Source organism: Myotis nattereri (assembly GCF_964212035.1).
Source record: "Myotis nattereri genome assembly, chromosome: X".
Lineage (NCBI taxonomy): Eukaryota > Metazoa > Chordata > Mammalia > Chiroptera > Vespertilionidae > Myotis > Myotis nattereri.
The window spans coordinates 115094014-115111843 of NC_138078.1; the positions used below are offsets into that span (position 1 = coordinate 115094014).

A 17830-nucleotide genomic window follows, 5' to 3' on the forward strand; every position below is an offset into this window, starting at 1 on the left:
CCTAATGCCCCTGCCAGAGGCCTGAGGCCTGGGAAGGGGCAGAGTCGGTGATCACATGGGGCTGGGGTCCCCTGCCCAGGCCTAACGCCCAGCCAGAGGCCTGAGGCCTGGGAAGGGGTGGAGTCTGCAATCAGAGCGGGCTGGCAGGCCCCTCCCCAGGCCTAATGCCCGGCCAGAGACCTGAGGCCTGGGCAGGGGCAGAGCCTGTGATGGGAGTGGGCTGGGCGTCCCCTGCCCAGGCCTAATGCCCCTTTGGCCTGGGCAAGGGCAGAGCCCGCGATCACATGGGGCTGGGGTCCCCTGCCCAGGCCTAACATCCCAGCCAGAGGCCTGAGGTCTGGTCAGGGGTGGAGCCGGGGAATCGGTGTGAACTACAGAGGAAACACCTTTTCTGACCGCTCATTGGCTAAGCTCCCTATATGCCACTGGTAATATTCTTAGTAACTTGAAAAAAGAATCCAAGAAAGTGATGTAGGGTTTTTCCACCTCACTCCTGGAGAAAAAAATGAAGGTCCACTGCTGGAGGGCTAAGGAATGTCATATCCTGCTATAGCTGTTTTGGCTCAGTGGATAATGCCTAGGCCTGCCCACCATAGGGTCTGGGTTCAATTCTGACCAAGGGCATGTACCTAGGTTGCAGGCTCCTCGCTGGCTGGGGCCCTGGTCAGGAGGCAACCAATCAAAGTATTCCTCTCACTTTGATGTTTCTCTCTTTCCCTTTCTCTTCCACATTCTCTAAAAATCAATGGAAACATATCCTCAGGTGAGGATAAAAAAATAATAAAGAAATGTCATATCCTATGAAAGACACATCTTGAAAATGCCTAAAGAAAGTTGTCATTTTTTCATGGTGAAGGGACTGGAGTCCGTGTTGATGAAAAATCCTTGCTGGCTGCAGTGACTGGCAGTGGCTGCAGCAGCAGGGTGATGGGGCTGGCGCTTTCCCCTGATCAGCCCAGTCGCCTCCCACAAAGGGAGGCCAGACTGTGGCTTAGGCCCATTCCCCAAGGGGAGCAGGGAGAGAGCTTAAGCCATCAGTAGGACATCCCCTGAGGGCTCCCGGTATGTGAGAGGGGGCAGGCTGGACTGAGGGACACCCCCCCCACACACCCAGTGCACAAATTTCATGCACCGGGCCCCTAGTGTGTGTGTGTGTGTGTGTGTGTATATATATACCTTTGTTTTCCTCTACCTCTACCTGTACTTCTACCTCTGTCTGTCTAGAGATCTCTCTCTCTCTCTCTCTCTCACACACACACACACACACACACACACACACACAAACACACACACACTTCATGTCAAAAGATGAGACTCTACATCAGCCATGGGCAAACTACAGCCTGCGGGCCGGATCTGGCCCATTTGAAATGAATAAAACTAAAAAAAAAAAAAAAAAAAAAAAGACCATACCCTTTTATGTAATGATGTTTACTTTGAATTTATATTACCTCACAAAAACACTCCATCCATGCTTTTGTTCCGGCCCTCTGGTCCAGTTTAAGAACCCATTGTGGCCCTCGAGTCAAAAAGTTTGCCCACCCCTGCTCTACATACTTCCTATCACGAAGGTTGCTTTGACCCCAGAATGACTAAATTTATCACACCTGGGGAATATAGGCATTGGATTTTCTTCCCTTTTACACTATAAGCCCCAGGAAGGTGGGGGTCATATCTTTTTTATTGATGACAGCCTCCTCAGCACCTAGTGTGGGAAGCTGCCTATTGTCTTCTCTAGCAGAGAGGTGTGGACAAGGAGCCCGGAATGCTGCTGACCCTTGAGCCCTGGCAAAGGTAAGGGCTATGCACCCACTGTTTGGTCCAGACAATGGTAGCTGAAGCAACTTCCCCACCTGGTAGTCATGAAAATCCTTACTGATAAGATAGTCTGTCTGTTACTAGAAATTGCCTGCCTAAGGGCTATAGGTTATCACAAATTGAATAAAAGGGTGGCAAGGCCTGAGCCCAATTGGAGTCCTTCCTCTTGGGATGGGCTCCCGTCTGGCCCCCCAATTTCCAAATTATTATTTCTTGTCTTATCATCTCTTTCATTTGCGTGTGGCCCCTCTTCCAGAGTCTTGAACCCTGAACCACGCGGGACGTGGGATCATTCACACTAGTGCCTTGAACATAGTAGGTGTCTACTAAACATTTGTTTCATGAATGAATGAGGGCTTAAAGTACATAAAGGCTCCTACAGCACCTTGACCTTGCACTACCATTGCATGTATCTCTGTATATTGTAATCGCAATATATTGTCTGTCTCCATTAGAGAGCAAAGTGCTCAATAAATATTCGTTTGATCAAGGATTGAACTAAGTGAATTTCTTTTAATACTGTAAGTGAAAAATACCTTCTGTGGCCAACAAGAGAGTTTTTGGGGTTCTGTACATAAAGGCCTGAAGTCAGACCTGTTCTCTAAGTCACTTTCTTTTTCCCTGAGTGATGGAGGGTCCTTTCCTGCTTAAGCCAAAGCTGAAGTGCCTTGGTACCTCTGAATCTCCTGACCCGTGTCCCTTTTCATCACAAACTTGTCTTTAATTTGAACTAGGCCAAAAGCCTGGTTTCCTGCCTAAGTCCAGAATATCAAAAGAATGATAGTGGCCGAGGGCTGGAGATTAGGAGAAATGGGAGAGATGTTGATCAAAGGGTACAAACTTTCAGTTATACTAGTAAGATTAATCAATTCTGGAGATCTAATGTCCAGCATAGTGAAGACTTTTAACAATCTTCTACTGTGTACTTGAAATTTACAAAGAGAGTGAATCTAAAGTGTTCTCACCATACAAAAAAAGACATAATGATGTGGAGTAGTGAATGCATTTATTATAGCTTGATTGTACCCCTTAAATATATACAGTTTTTATTTGTCAATTATAGCTCAATAAAGCTAAAAATATAGCCTCAACATTTATTGTTATACATTTGACTCACAAAGTTAAACCCTTTCCAAATGGGTTTTAGTTATAAAACATTTCATATAAATTTAGAAGAAAACCAAGCAAAATAAAAAAAAAGACCACTTCCATAACACTGCTCCCTCATCCTTTCTCCTTACCAGATTCTGTTGTAGCAACTTCCAGACAAAGACCCAGAAGATGAAAATGGTCCTTACTAACCCAAGTGATTCTATTAAGTAATTAAGGGGCCCTCTGGTTTCTACATCTCACTTCTTCATAAATTGACTTAACTCTTAACTGTTCCAAGACATTTGTTAAATGGGACTGGGAAATTTTCACAGTCCGAATTGCTTAAGAATTCATTAAATTAAAAGTAGGCAGTAAAGGAAACACTGTGAATGATAAAACATATTCCAATACTGATCAATGTACCAAGTAAGAAAATGTCCTGGATTTGCCAACAGGTCAGTGCGTGTAAAACTCACACTACAGCTGTCATGATTAAAAATGGCCATGGTCACTATGAAGCCAAAGCTTCTGCTGTTTTTGATGGGGCAGCAGAAACAGGGAGAGGTTTTGAGAAAACAACCTGTGATGCTATACCTGATCCTGTGTTTCTATGAGCATTAGGGAAGAACTTTTGCCAAGTGTTAGCATGAAAAGTGAAATATGATCAACAAAATGGCCTTCCTCATCTACACTAATAAAAGACAAAGATGCTAATTGACCATACCTTCACTATGCCCCAAGCCATGGCCACCAGCCAATCAGAGTGACTATATGCAAATGAACCCAACCAAGATGGCGGCCAGCAGCCACAGAGCTGGAGCAAGCAGGAGGCTTGGTTGCCCCAGCGATGGAGGAAGCCAAGCTTCCTGCTGGTTGTTGCCTCCGCAAAAGGCAACAAAGTTTCAATTATAGAAGCTAAATAAATCCCAGATACCTGCTTCCAGGCAGCCTCCACTGGGAGCTTGGGTGGCTGGGAGCTGTGGCCAGCCTGCAAACAGCCATCAGCCCCTCACCCAGGATTGCCACACCCTCATGGGGTGAGGGTCCCTCTGGGGGGCTTGGCCAGCCTGCAAACAGCCATCAGCCCCTCACCCAGGATAGTCAGGCACCCTAGCGGGGACCCCCACACTGAAGGGGCTGTGGCCAGCCTGCAAACAGCCATCAGCCCCCCACCTGGGCTGGCTAGGCAACCCAGCGGGGACCCCCCTCCATGAAGGAGGTGTGACCAGCCTGAAAATGGCCCTCAGCCCCTCACCCAGACCCCAGCGGGACCCCCACCCTGATCCGGGACACCCTTCAGGGCAAACCAGCCAGCCCCCACCCATGCACCAGGCCTCTATCCTATATAATAAAAAGGCAATATGCAAATTGACCCTAACAGCAGAACAACTGGGAATGACTGGTCACTATGACACACACTGACCACTAGGGGGCAGATGCTCAATGCAGGAGCTGCCCTCTGGTGGTCAGTGTGCTCCCACAGGGGGAGCTCTGCTCAGCCACAGGCCAGGCTAAAGGCTGCCAGTACAGCGGTGGTGGTGGGAGCCTCTCCTGCCTCCTCAGCAGCGCTAAGGATATCCAACTGCAGTTAGGCCTGCTCCCCGCTGGCAAGTGGGAATCCCCCGAGTGCTCCCTGACTGCCAGAGGGATGTCTGACTGCCAGCTTAGGCCCAATCCCCTGGGGAGCGGGCCTAAGCCAGTAGGTGGTCATTCCCTGAGGGTCCCGGAGTGCGAGAGGGCACAGGCTGGGCTAAGGGACCCTCCTGAGTGCACAAATTTTTGTGCACTGGGCCTCTAGTTTAAAATAAAAAGTAAGAATAGTCTGAATGGTGTGGCTCAGTGGTTGAGCTTCAACCTATGAACCAGGAGATCACAGTTCGATTCCCGGTCAGGGCACATGCCCCGGTTGCAACTTCCATCCCCAGTGTGGGGTATGCAGGAGGCAGCCGATCAATGATTCTCTCTCATCATTGGTGTTTCTATATCTTTCTCCCTTTCCTTTCCTCTCTGAAATCAATAAAAAATATTTTTTAAAAATATAAGAATAGAGGGCTATGTTGCTTTGCATTTAGAATCCATGTAAAAGGCCAAGTGTAAAATTAGAGAAAAGTTCCCAAATTTCCATTTCTTCATCAATCTCTACCTCTATAAAATAATTCTCCTCTAATTAAACAAGTTAATAGTAGAATGCAAAGCTTTATAAATTCCTCTGAAGTAGCTTGATTTGGGGTTTTATTTTCAAAATGTAACATGTTGGCCACCTCTACCCTAAAGCCTCAAGGGGGAGAGTTTGGGTTGCTTTACAACCTTTGGAAGGCTGGTCTGATGACTCGGTTCCTTTTGCTTTTTGCCAAAACTGAGAGGGTTGTTTCCACTTCAGTCACCAGTTCCTAGTTAAATAGCAACTGGACCCAAACTCTATGATCCAGTAACTTGTGTGCTTTTATATATGCTGAAGGCATGGAGATAGGCTGCCCAACCACCATCCACAGACAAGCAGACCCTGTTAGAGGATATCCTTGCCACACACACAAAAAAAAGATAAAAAGCCACCAACAACAACTCGAATGATCTGTCTAAATATACCTGCACAAAGAAAGGTTCTCATTGCATCCCGTAAGCAGAATGGGACCACTGTGGCATCATTAAAATAATAGATACATCCTCAGCTCCTAACTCAATCTGCTCAACATGTCTAAACAGTGCTCTAAAGATGGAGAAGCAGCATGTTAAGTCAACCAATGATATACTTCCTGTTAACTTTGTCCTGTTATAAAGTTAAGAGAGAACTTACACAATGCTAGTTAGACATATTATATTGCAAGTCTATGTGCAGATCAATACAATAGATGGAAGCAGTAATTTTCAAAGCTTACCAGGCATCAAAATCATGGGAGAGCTTATTATGACACAGATTTCTAGACTCAAACCCCAGAGTTTCGGATTCAGTCTCAGTGGGGACCTGTGGATTTGCATTTTGAGCAAGTTAACATGGTGAGGTCAATGCAGCTGGTTCAAAAAAGACACTTTGAAAATTATTGTGCCAGAGCATAGTTATAATGAGGCTGAAGTTTTCAGTTCAAATCTCAGCTCATTTCAGTAAGTTGTTTTTACACAGAGGAAAATTCTGATGTGACCACTCTAACTAGGCTTGACAATTCAACAAATGTCTGCCTTTGGTTACAGAGAGGACAAGATGACAAAATAGGCATACTTCTTTGCACTCTTATAGCCTGTTCTGTAAAATCATACAAACATGTCTGAATTAGTAACTGCAGCTTTACATAAAAGAGCATGTAATATTTAAGTTTTTAAAACTTATCTGAAATTTTTCAAACATAAAAATAAAATTGTATAATAAACAACCACATATATATCACCTCGATGAAATTATTTATATATTACTAAATTTGTTTACTTTATTTTTTTAGCCAGAGTATTTTAAAGTAAATACCAGATGTCATGATATTTCTCCCCCTAAATATTTCCACACATAAAAAGAACATAAGCTTTTATACTGAACTTTTGCTTTCATATTCCTGAAAGATATTAGCCTAGGCCCAAATTAGCCAAAGTGTGATCTACATAATACTCACTCTTCAGGATGCTAATAGGTGTTAGACTTGAACACATAAAAGTTCTATGGTCAAATAAGTTTGAGAAACCCTGGACTAAATACACAGGTTTCTTTATTGCAGAACTTTTGAAAGTCTCTAAAGAACTAATATACATTGAGAATCTCCAAGATGATACTATAAGTGTGCAATATTTCTCTATTGTATTAAATTATAAACTTTTGATTATTGTTACTATTACTCTCTGTGTGTGTTTTGTTGTTTAAGGACAATCTCTAGATAACATATTTTGATAAGTGTATCAATAAGAGAATCTAGGGTTTGCTTTACTTTACAGGTTCAAGAAAACTTTCAAGGAAAAATGATATAATATTCCTGTGAGAGAAGCTAAGAACAGATTCCTGTCCACTTTTAAATATTAAAATGAGACTACTCATGTAGAAGTGAATTGACTCCTCACAAGTTTAACTTATTATTATTAAAGTAGATTTTAAAATTAAATATATTTATAACTGTCATTTAAAGTAAAAGCATCATAAAATGTTAATAATTTAATCACATCATCATATCCACAGTCACTTTTAGGTGGTAATAATTTAATTAAAGTACTCTCTATGATATACACCTTGATAATTTCATTATAGTCAACTGACAGTGATTAAGATATTCATAGAATCCTATAATAATTATATTTGCAAAATCACACTCTAATCAAGTAAAAACTATACTTAACATAAATTATACTTTGTTATCCCTAAAATCAATTCAAATGAAGGCCAAAGGAAGGAAACATGAAAACAGTGATGTGGCACAAGACCAAAGATGAGTATGCATGAGGTGAAAACAATTTACAGGTATTACTTGAAGTCATTTGGTGTGGAGCTGATTGAATAACATGGTATTTTAGCTTTATGTAAATATATACAGGATGGTTAGCTTAACAAGGTTTTCAAGCATCTGGTTTACAAAAGAAAATAATCAACCCAATATTTTCAAAATTGGGTTTTGTATAGATTGACTACCTACTTAACAGGCAATATTTTACCTTTTTTATGAATGGTTTTTCATCAGGAAGACAGAGCCCCAAAATGTTTAATCTCTATAATTCTGTTCTAGTGTTAGCTAAGGAAGAAGCTTTAGAAAAGTTCTTTATAAAGTTACTTAATCTTCCTATATCATCTTTTCCTCCAAAGCAGCTGGCAACCTTTTTAGATGTTCTATGATGAAAAACAGAAAACATGAAACTGATTGTCTCAAAACTCAAGATGTATAGGCAAAAAGAAGTGTGCAATCATAAATGAAGAGTAACTATGAAATGATTGCTTTAGGTTAGCATTTTACACATTTTATCTAAATTTTATTGCTGTAGGAATTTTGTTTCAAGACAGACTATGCATTTTAAAATGAGCCTGATAAATATCTTAGTATTTAATTTTAATAGTAATCAGTGCTTAATACTTTAGTAATCTGCAATAACCTTAAAATACATAATTCATATTACAGCAACCACTACGAATCCTGAGTATTTCTGCCTCTTCTTAAAATGAAGAACTGATATTGGATGTCTAATTAATTAGTAAAATGATGTTTTCATACCTTTCCACCAAAAATTTCACTAGGTAATTTGTGCTTTCCTTTATTTAGGAGGCCAGGATTTGCCACAATGATAAATCATGGCCCATGCTTGAGTGATACTGTTAATGGCGGTGTTAGATCTCGGTTCAGCAACCTTGGTTCTTGAGTTCAGCTAAGAAGGAATTCCGAGCCAAGAACTCTAACACAAGAAGTTTATTTAGAAAGTCACAGAAGTAGAGGAAGTGACCCAGCTGGGCTGCATGGACTCAGGAAACAAGCTACAGAGGCAAAAGAAAGGTCCTTAGAGCTTAGGAGAAAGAACGCAAAAATAACAGGTCTGAGAAACAAGAGGGGGAAAGAAGCTGGTGGGGGCCCAGTGGGGGCTGGAGGGAGGAAGCTGGGAAGAGGGAGAGAGAGAAGGAGAGAGAGAAGGAGAGAGAGAAGGGGAGGGAGAGAGAGAGAGAGAGAGAGAGAGAGAGAGAGAGAGAGAGAGAGAAAGCTGGGGATTTGTACCTGTTTTCTAAAGGTAGGAATTTTAGGGAAGGTCTCAGGGAAGGATCTCAAGAGAATATTCATCAGCTTTGCAGGTGTGTCATTTAAAGGTAGTGGTCTCTACTGATTGGTCCATGCTAGGGTAAGGGATCATTGGACATTGCATCTGCTCCTGATGTCGGCCATAGTGTCCCTTCTGGTTTTGCTGCTCTTCTGGGCTTGCAGTTGAAACACAACTGAGATCCAGATGTTATCTCTAGTTTGACCAAAACTCTGTGGTCAACAGACCTAAGATTATGTTCCTAAGATTTTTAGATACTTACCAGAGCCTCATTGCCTGAGGGCTTAATGCTTAAGGGAGTGGTCATCTAAGAACTTGTATGGGAGTCCTATGAGGTGATTCTCAGGACATCTTATTCCTCTTGTAAGGGGGTCTAAACCACATGACTAGTGACAGGCTAGGGGAGGAATGGTCACCCTGCAGGATGGGACTAGCCCAGCCGTGGGCAAACTACGGCCCACGGGCCGGATCCGGCCCATTTGAAATGAATAAAACTATTGAAAAAAAAGACCATACGCGTTTATGTAATGATGTTTACTTTGAATTTATATTAGTTCACACAAACACTCCATCCATGCTTTTGTTCCGGCCCTCCAGTCCAGTTTAAGAACCCATTGTGACCCTTGAGTCAAAAAGTTTGCCCGCCCCTGGACTAGCCTATAATAGTTATTTTCTCTAGTTTTGCAGATTGCTAAGCACCTGGGACTTTCTGCCCTTGTGATAAACCCTACCTGGCCTATGGTTCCTGCTCTGCTCATGCCTGTCTAACTGTCTACTCTATCAATATTATGTGATGAACTCAGCAATCAGTTTAAGTCTGGTATTTATTTTAGGTTTATTAAATCAGGGGTAAAGATTTCTGAGTCACACTGCTCTCCAACTTGAAAAGAAATCAATAAATCCTAGTTAATCGGCAGGCAACAGCCTAACCAGATTAAGTGTGTGAACTCTGGGCTGCCACAGCAGCTCAGTAAGCTTAATCCACAAGTGGATGATACAATAAAAAGCCTGACTATTACATATTTCTTTGCATGATGCTAAACCTATCATTTGGGTGAAAATAAAACAAATAAGAAGAGTTAATACATATCTCTAAGCTTATTTCCTAGGGCTATAATTGCCTAGATATTAATCTCATGAAAACGTCCTCCTTTAAATCTAATTGTTTATATATCAATAGACACTTGAAGCACAGATATGTGAAATAATGTAATTTTAAAACTAATTCAATAGAAATAAAAACAAGCTATGGTTTATAATAAAGATTATAACCTGCTCCTTAATAGTTTAACCAGGCATCTCTTCACTCTGAGTTTTAGCTCCTTCATCTGCAAAATGGGAATAATATAATCGTATTTCTGTGTTGAAAGATAAATGAGAATAAATGAGGTATTATAATGTTACAATTGTTAAAAACAAAAGGCATTTCAGATTTGTATATAGCCTGCTATTTTTACTGGCAAAGGCGGCAGTCTTCTGCTTACCTACAAAAGGCCCAAACAGCTGGTAAACTTAGGGGGGGTGGCGGGGAGGAATGATAGGTAATAGAATTTTTTAAAGGTGGGGGGAGCAAAGATTTGCCACCTGAGAATGTGCCTCTGAGGATATAGATTTTAAGCTAGCTATTAAGAAACAAAAGACTGGGAAAATCTTGGACCTTCCCTACTGCCTGCCTAAATGAATTCAGATAGAAAAAAAACCACTTTAGGAAGAGTATCTTAGCATATTCACTTTAGCAAATACAGTAAAGCCTTGATTTTGTGGACCTCAATTTAACATACTTTGAATTTAACTGACAAAATTTCCAGTCAGTCCATAGGTCAAATGTGAAAATTAATACCCTGTTAATTTTTAAAAGCTTTTAACCAAGATTTACTTATAATTCAATTAACATGTTATTTTTTGTAATTCACTGTTATTTTAATAAATTTTAGCAAATAGGCCATATGTTGGGAAAAACACTGTAGTAATTTCACCGACATAAATATTACATACCTACAACTATAATCTACATATTTAAATCCAAAAGTCACTGCTTATAAACAATGTTCGGTGAATGATTAGCACGTGAACACACGGCATCTAGTGAGGTAATCGGTTCTGTTGTCACGTGGTGTGACTTTCTGCAGCAGTTTTAACCTGTGCCACCTATGTTCTGACATGCACTAAGCCACGCCCCAGTGGAGTGCTTTTGTTTACTCCTGGTGACGGGTGAATGTACACATTTACTAGACCTATTCAGTAAAATTAAAATTACAGTAATACATATAGAAAACTTTTCTGTGAAATTAAACTTTTCATACACACTTAATGTTAATTACACAAACTTGTCTACATAAGTAAAAACAGGTAAACTAATTTGTCAATTTTTTAACATATGCATTTGGAAAACCTGATTTATTATTTAATGGACTTTCAGCTTTAATGGACACCCCCTCACCCGAATTAGCCCATTATGTCAAGGTTTTACTGTACAAATTAAGTGTGATAGACAGGGAAGATCCTAACAAAGTCTGTTAGACTTCCCTCTGTGTCCCACTTTTTTTTTCGAGTAGCCCTTTAAGACTTTGATTAGCACATGTTTCTTCTTTCTTATCAACCTGTGAATTGCCAACTTTCCTTCCAAAATCCCAGACCCCTGCTGCCCTTTTCTCCATTGTCCAGAAAGGCATATAAACCTAAACTGACTAATGCATTTCTGGTCGCATATATTATGGCACCCCTGAATGTACATCCATAATAAATCTTGGACATTTTTTCTGAGTAATATGTCTCATGTTAATTTGATTTTTAACCCAATTAGAAGAATTTAGGAAATGGGAGGAAAGTTACTTTTTTCAGCTCGCACAGAGGCATACTATTTCTTTGCTTTTATGTGGACCAGTGGTTTCCAACCTGAAGCTTTCTATCTCTACAACAGAATGGAAAACCTTGCTTGCTAACACACACTAAAATAATTATGTAACTATTATTTAACATTTGTTGAAGTTATTCGTTGAGAAACACTGATTAAGCAATAAATAAAAACAAAAATTTAGATTTTCAGCTGGAACCACCATTTTCCAGTAATTTGACAAAATAACCAACATAAAGGGAAAGAGAAGAGGCTCCCGCCATATGTTCTCTAGGCCTTTTAGAAAATATGGAGTTGCTCCCTTGGCCACATACATATGAATCTACAAGAAAGGTGACATTGTGGATATCAAGGGAATGGGCACTGTTCAAAAAGGAATGCCCCACAAATATTCCCATGGCAAAACTGGAAGAGTCTACAATGTCACCCAGCATGCAGTGGGCATTGCTGTGAATTAGGAAGTTAAGGGCAAAATTCTCACCAAGAGAATTAATGTACGTATTGAGCATATTAAGCAATCCAAGAGCCAAGATAGCTTCCTAAAACTTGTGAAAGAAAATGATCAGAAAAAGAAGGAAGCCAAAGAAAATGATACCTGGGGTCAACTAAAGAGTCAGCCTGCTCCGCCCAGAGCAGCACATTTTGTGAGAACCAACGGAAAGGAGCCTGAGCTGCTGGAACCCATTCCCTATGGATTCATGGCATGACAAGCTGAAAAAACTAAAAGACCTCTGTATTGTTTTTTTTTAAAGAAAAAAAAATTTTAATGGATAGCTTGATTCAATACTTCACTTTTCACTGATTGGCATCTCATAGACCACTGATTCTTAACTGGGGACCTTGTTCTCTAGGGGTGAATTTCAAAATCTCCAGAGCAATGTTATATGGAGTGTAACTTGAAACAGCATACTTACTACCATAAAATATCTTATATTTATAAAATGGAAAAGATAATATATTTTCATAAAAAAATCTATAGAAAAAAACCACTCTCAATGGAGTTCAGGGACATAAGTTTTTATGTTTCTTAAAAGGAAATATGTGTTTGAATAGGTTAAAATAGAGCTTTAAATGTTTAGCCACAGCTCCCAAAATGCTCTAGGGGAAGGTTTCTGTTATGCCTGAATAAGTAAGTAATGTGTTAGCAGGTCATGCAAATTGTCAGCATTAGCAACTGGTCCACAGTTAGTGCACAGAAGATTCACTAACATACAGTAAAGGGATGGTTAGCAAAGCAATCACCACAACTATTAAAACCAAACAATGAAGAGTAAGCTGTCAAAAAGCAAATCAAGATAGCCTTGGGTGTTTTGTATGAAAGATAATCTAGAATTGCCAGATTTAGCAAATAATTCACATTTGGGACATACTTAAACTAAATATATATATATATATATATATATATATATATATATATATATATATTAATTTTCTATCTGAAGTTAACATTTAACTGGGCATCTTGTGTTTTATCTGGCAACACTTAGTGAAACCTTGCCTCAAGCACATCAATAAGATAACACTTCCCAAAGAATTATGCAATATATCACAGAAGCATACTAGTATATGTAATATATCAGAGCAAGCAATTCCACTTGTACATTTATTCAGAAAATGTTCTTGCTCCCAGTGCTGCCCAATAGCTCCTTAATGAGAAATGACTATGCTAGTATCCTAGCTGGTGTGGCTCAGTTGGTTGGAGCATCATCCCCTACACCAAAAGGTGGCAGGTTCAATCCTGGTCAGGGCACATACCCAGGTTGTGGGTTCAATCCCTAGGAGACAACTGATCAATAGATGTTTCTCACATTGATATCCCCCCCTCATTTTTCTTCCCCTCCAAAAAAGACTGTATGAGCTGTCACTGCTCAGATTCAACCTCTGGTAGGAACAGCCAATAAAAACTACCCTTTATGAAGAAAACATTATTAACCTTTGAGGGGAAGCAGAGTTTCCAAGCGCAAAAGTTTGGTATATCAATTATTTTAAGGTGGTTATTTTTAAGAAAAAAAGAACTCAGAAAGAGCCTTTGACCTACCACTCCTCTTACCTGCATAAAGGAAATCAGATAGTAAGGCATGAAGGAAGCTATCACTGTAGCATAATATGAACTAAGTATTGCAGACAGGCCAGAACTTGCAGTCTGTTAGATTCCCCACTGTTTCTGGGTGGACCTGCAAGAATTTGATTACCAAAAGTTGTCTTTTATTTCTTTATCCTCAGCTGAGGATATGTTTTCCACTGATTTCTAGAGCAAGTAGAAGGGAAGAGGAGGAGATAGAGAGAAACATCAATGTCAGAGAAACACATGGATCAGTTGCCTCCTGTGCAGGAACCACGACCATGCCAGGGATCAAACCTGCAACCTTTTGGTCTGAAGGCTGATGCTCTAACCACAGAGCAAACCTGCCAGGGCTGATTACCAAATTTTTGTTCTTTCTTGTCTATCTGTGAATTGCTTACTTTCCCTTTTAAGTCCCAGACCCCTGCCTCCCACCCCTCAGTCAAAAATGGTATATATATAAAGCTCAACTGCTTAATATGTCCTTTGGTCTCATGTCCTTATGACACCCCATATGGTCATTTTCTTCTGTTAATATGTCTCATGTTAATTTTATTAGTCCAGCCAGAAGAACTTAGAAAGGAAGAAAGAAAATTATTTTTATCTCCCCCACATCTTTAAAGCTTGATATGCATGCTTTGATATAGTATCTATACTTTCCTTATTTTGAGAGTTCAGCCTTCTTTGGGACATAGCCTAAATAGCCGTTCATCTACTCAACCCAAGGTATTGGAAATTATGATTGAGGCAGCAAGGTAAATGAATTATAGGAAAGGGCAGTGAGTAGACTAGGATTCAAGGGACCAGAGTTCTCTTTCCTTTTCTGCCATGAACTGATTATGTGACCATGTAAAAGTCATTGCACCTCTTTTGGTGTCAGGATCCAAAAGAGTAAAATTAATAAGTTAGACTAGTGATTTACTCATCAATTGTTTACTGAGCACCTTTTATACCCTAGAACCAGAACTAAGGAGTTGAGATACTCCTGTCAAGGGGCTCAGTGCCACTATGCTTCTATATTTGAATATTCCACCATTTGGATTTTGAAAAGATTTTTCAGGTCTTATTTGGAAAGAAGTATCTCCAAAATTCACCATGTTACTTATCCAAACTTCCCCACATTCTTTGTAAAAGTTTGAGTAATTTAAAAATTAAAAGCATATTGTTTTCATTGGTAAATTTCATAACTCCTTTTTCAAATTTAATATTAACCCATCTAAAAAGAACTAAATTACAAACCTTAGAGATGATGAAACTGGAATATTAAGTTTGTAACCTATTCTTATGGTTTGTAATCTATTCTTTTTTTCTTTATTGATTAAGGTATTACATGTGTCCTTATCCCCCCATTGCCCCCTCACCTCCCATTTATGCCCTCACCCCCCTGTAACCTATTCTTAAAGTAATTTTAGAGTGCATATAACCTTTTGAATATTGTTTGAGTAAGAATTACTTGAGTTATAGGTCACATGTAAAGTAGCTTAAAGGACTTATTGACAAACACATTCCTACAGACTAATATGAGTGAACAGATCTTAGCTTGTCAGTTCAGCTTGGATGAAAACATAGAATTAACAGATTGAACAAGCAATATAGATGTTTCCCATCAACCTTTGACAAATGAAAGGTAAGCAGAGCTGTGTGCCTCTCATAAAGTGCTGACTCTGTTATGCTGAGGCTTGTGTTATATTAAAAATGCTTTACATCTGTGAATGGAAAATGAAAATTCTGTCAACCATAGCCAAATGTGTTTTGCATATAAGAGTCTGTGCACTACTTTACTATGGACACAAAGTCAATGAGTACCCCACAAACGCAGGCCACTGGAGGTGGGCATTTTAGCATTAGTGCCAGGGCAGCTCATAAACAAAAACAAAACAAAAAATAAACCGAACAAACCCCTACCCAATTGCAAATTTACACTATGATTAATTATATGTTCAAAGAACAATTCCCCTTTAAAAAATAAACCAATAACAATGTTCATACTTACCCACATGGGTAATCATGTGCGATAGTATATAAAATCAATCATATCCTCTCTTTGGATCTTAACCCGTCATGAAATTTCAGATGGAAAACTTCATTCTAATTACTGTTCCTATAGTAGCACATATTAAGTAATCTCACTTAATCAGACAGAAATATGGTTTCTGCTGCAGATACGAATTAGTATTCAGACTCATAATTACAGGTATAGTTTAAGGTGGAATGGTGTAATAAAATGAGTAATTTGGAAATCTGCAACAAAAAGTCTTGGCTTCAAGGCCCTAGCTCCATAATTACTAAACTGTTCTCCGAGTGGCTTTAAACCATCTACTTTCTCTCCCCCAGAAACGCAGGTCTTCTTTTCCATAAAATGGGGATATATTAGTACCCACACCACATGAGATTCAAATGGAATGATATGGGTGAAAACATCTCCTAACGTCGGTCTAAGTGTTCTAAAATGTTAATTATATCAACAATAATGATAGTAATAAATCCATGTCATAATTGTCCCTCATAGATGTTGCCAAGTATTGACTAGAAAACATGGGTTGTGTTTTGATGTTGAGCAGAATCAAATCATCTCTGGAATAAAATCTGCCTATATACTAAGGTTAATTTCACATATTTGGATACATCTTTTCTAATAACTGCCCATGATCTACTCCTCATCATTCAGTTCTCAGAATCAAAAGCTGCCTCCTCAGGGAGGCCCTCCTTAAACACAGTATCTAGAGTAGTGCTTCTTATTTCCATCTCTATAGAATTGCTTTATTTTATTACATGGAATATGTCACTACCTGAAATTATTTTTAATGTAATTATCATCTATATTACCCCACAAGAATGCAAGCTCCAAGAAGGCAGAGAATTTATTGGTCCTGTCTACATGTTTACCTCTGTATTCCCAGTGATTACACAAGTACTTGGCACATAGAAGAATTTCATAAATATTTACTAAATAAACAAGAGAATGGATTTGCTAACTCCATGAAGCAATATAAATGATTTTTTGGGGGGGAGGGGTGGTCAAGAAAGTAGGTTTCTGGCCTATCATCTACTAGGTGAGAATTTTTCCAAACTTGTTCCCTAGAGGGTTTTTGTTTGTTTGTTTGTTGTTTTTGTTTTTTTATAAAGGCAATGCCCAGGTTTGTTTTTGTTTGTTTGTTTTTTCTTAGTCAAATGATTCAAAATTCAAGTTAATTCTCCAGGTGAGTAATTAGGATAAAACTTAATTCTTCAGATGAATTCTAAAGAATTGATTATTTCTCCAGAAGCCATTGGGCTGCATTTAAATCACCATTTCACTTTGGACTCTGAATGATCCAATTTATAAATCCCCATGAATCAAATTAACTAGATAACTGCCAAAATGTAATCCCACTCGGAGAGTGAAATACCTAGTTTTATTGTCTACATTAGTTAGATGAACTCCATTATTTAAACTTCACTTCCATTTGTGCTGTTTTAAGATAGCCTGTGTTGTGAGCTTTTAGCTCTAAAAATAGATGTAATCCTAAAATTTGCTCAATTTTCTTTAGATTATTCAAAATTTGAAATGTCATTCTTTTCCCATTTTGCCACTGAATTTATACTCCACACCTTTATCCCACAGGAATATAAACATCTCACCAAGGCTTTACGTTATAATTGTAAGGAAAGTACCAAAGTTTTCTATATGATTCATTGTTAATAAAATGTAACTTTGACTTAAAGTGGTTAATGTTATGTAAATTTTAAGGTCATTAAAGTTCTTGCCTTAGAAAACTGTTTTATGGTCTTGTAAGATTTCTTGGGCTATTTGTGAGTTTGTCTATTAAAAATCCATCCCAGGGGATTATACACATGAATTAAAGACAAATAATTCTTTTGCCTGGGCTTCTTACCAGGTTTTAGGTTCAACTCCTATATCATTCATCATTTTCTTTCCAGTGAAGACTTTTACATTTTCATTTTAGTTCTCATTCTTTAAACATCTGGCTACAGCTCTACCTGCAGTTTTCTATGAATGTGGACAATTATGGTAGCAGTTATTGTTCTATTCTTGTGCATTAGCACCTGTTACCATTATAAGGCCTGCAAGCAAATAGCTAAGAAATAATAGCAACAGATTTAGAAATGAAAGTCACAATGCTTTTGTGCTTATATAGCACCGTTTTCCCCCTAGTAGGTTTCTTTATGAAAACCATTTCATCAATCCTCTAAGTAAGGGGTTGGCAAATTTTCTGTAAAAAGCCAGATAGCAAAATTTTAGGCTTTGCATGTCATATAGAATGTGTCATAACTACACAAAAAGCAGGATGTAAGTAAAT

The 17830-nt window shown here is 39.0% G+C and overlaps 1 protein-coding gene and 1 pseudogene across 2 annotated transcripts in view; one reads left to right on the forward strand and one right to left on the reverse strand.

The window, feature by feature from the left end:
* Nucleotides 1-17830, reverse strand: part of TENM1 (teneurin transmembrane protein 1) — a 934848-nt gene that overhangs the window by 679433 nt on the left and 237585 nt on the right. The gene's annotated exons all lie outside the window — the stretch shown is intronic.
* LOC308511793 (large ribosomal subunit protein eL21-like) lies at nucleotides 11683-12174 on the forward strand (annotated as a pseudogene). The gene has a single exon. The product of its transcript is annotated as a large ribosomal subunit protein eL21-like (transcript).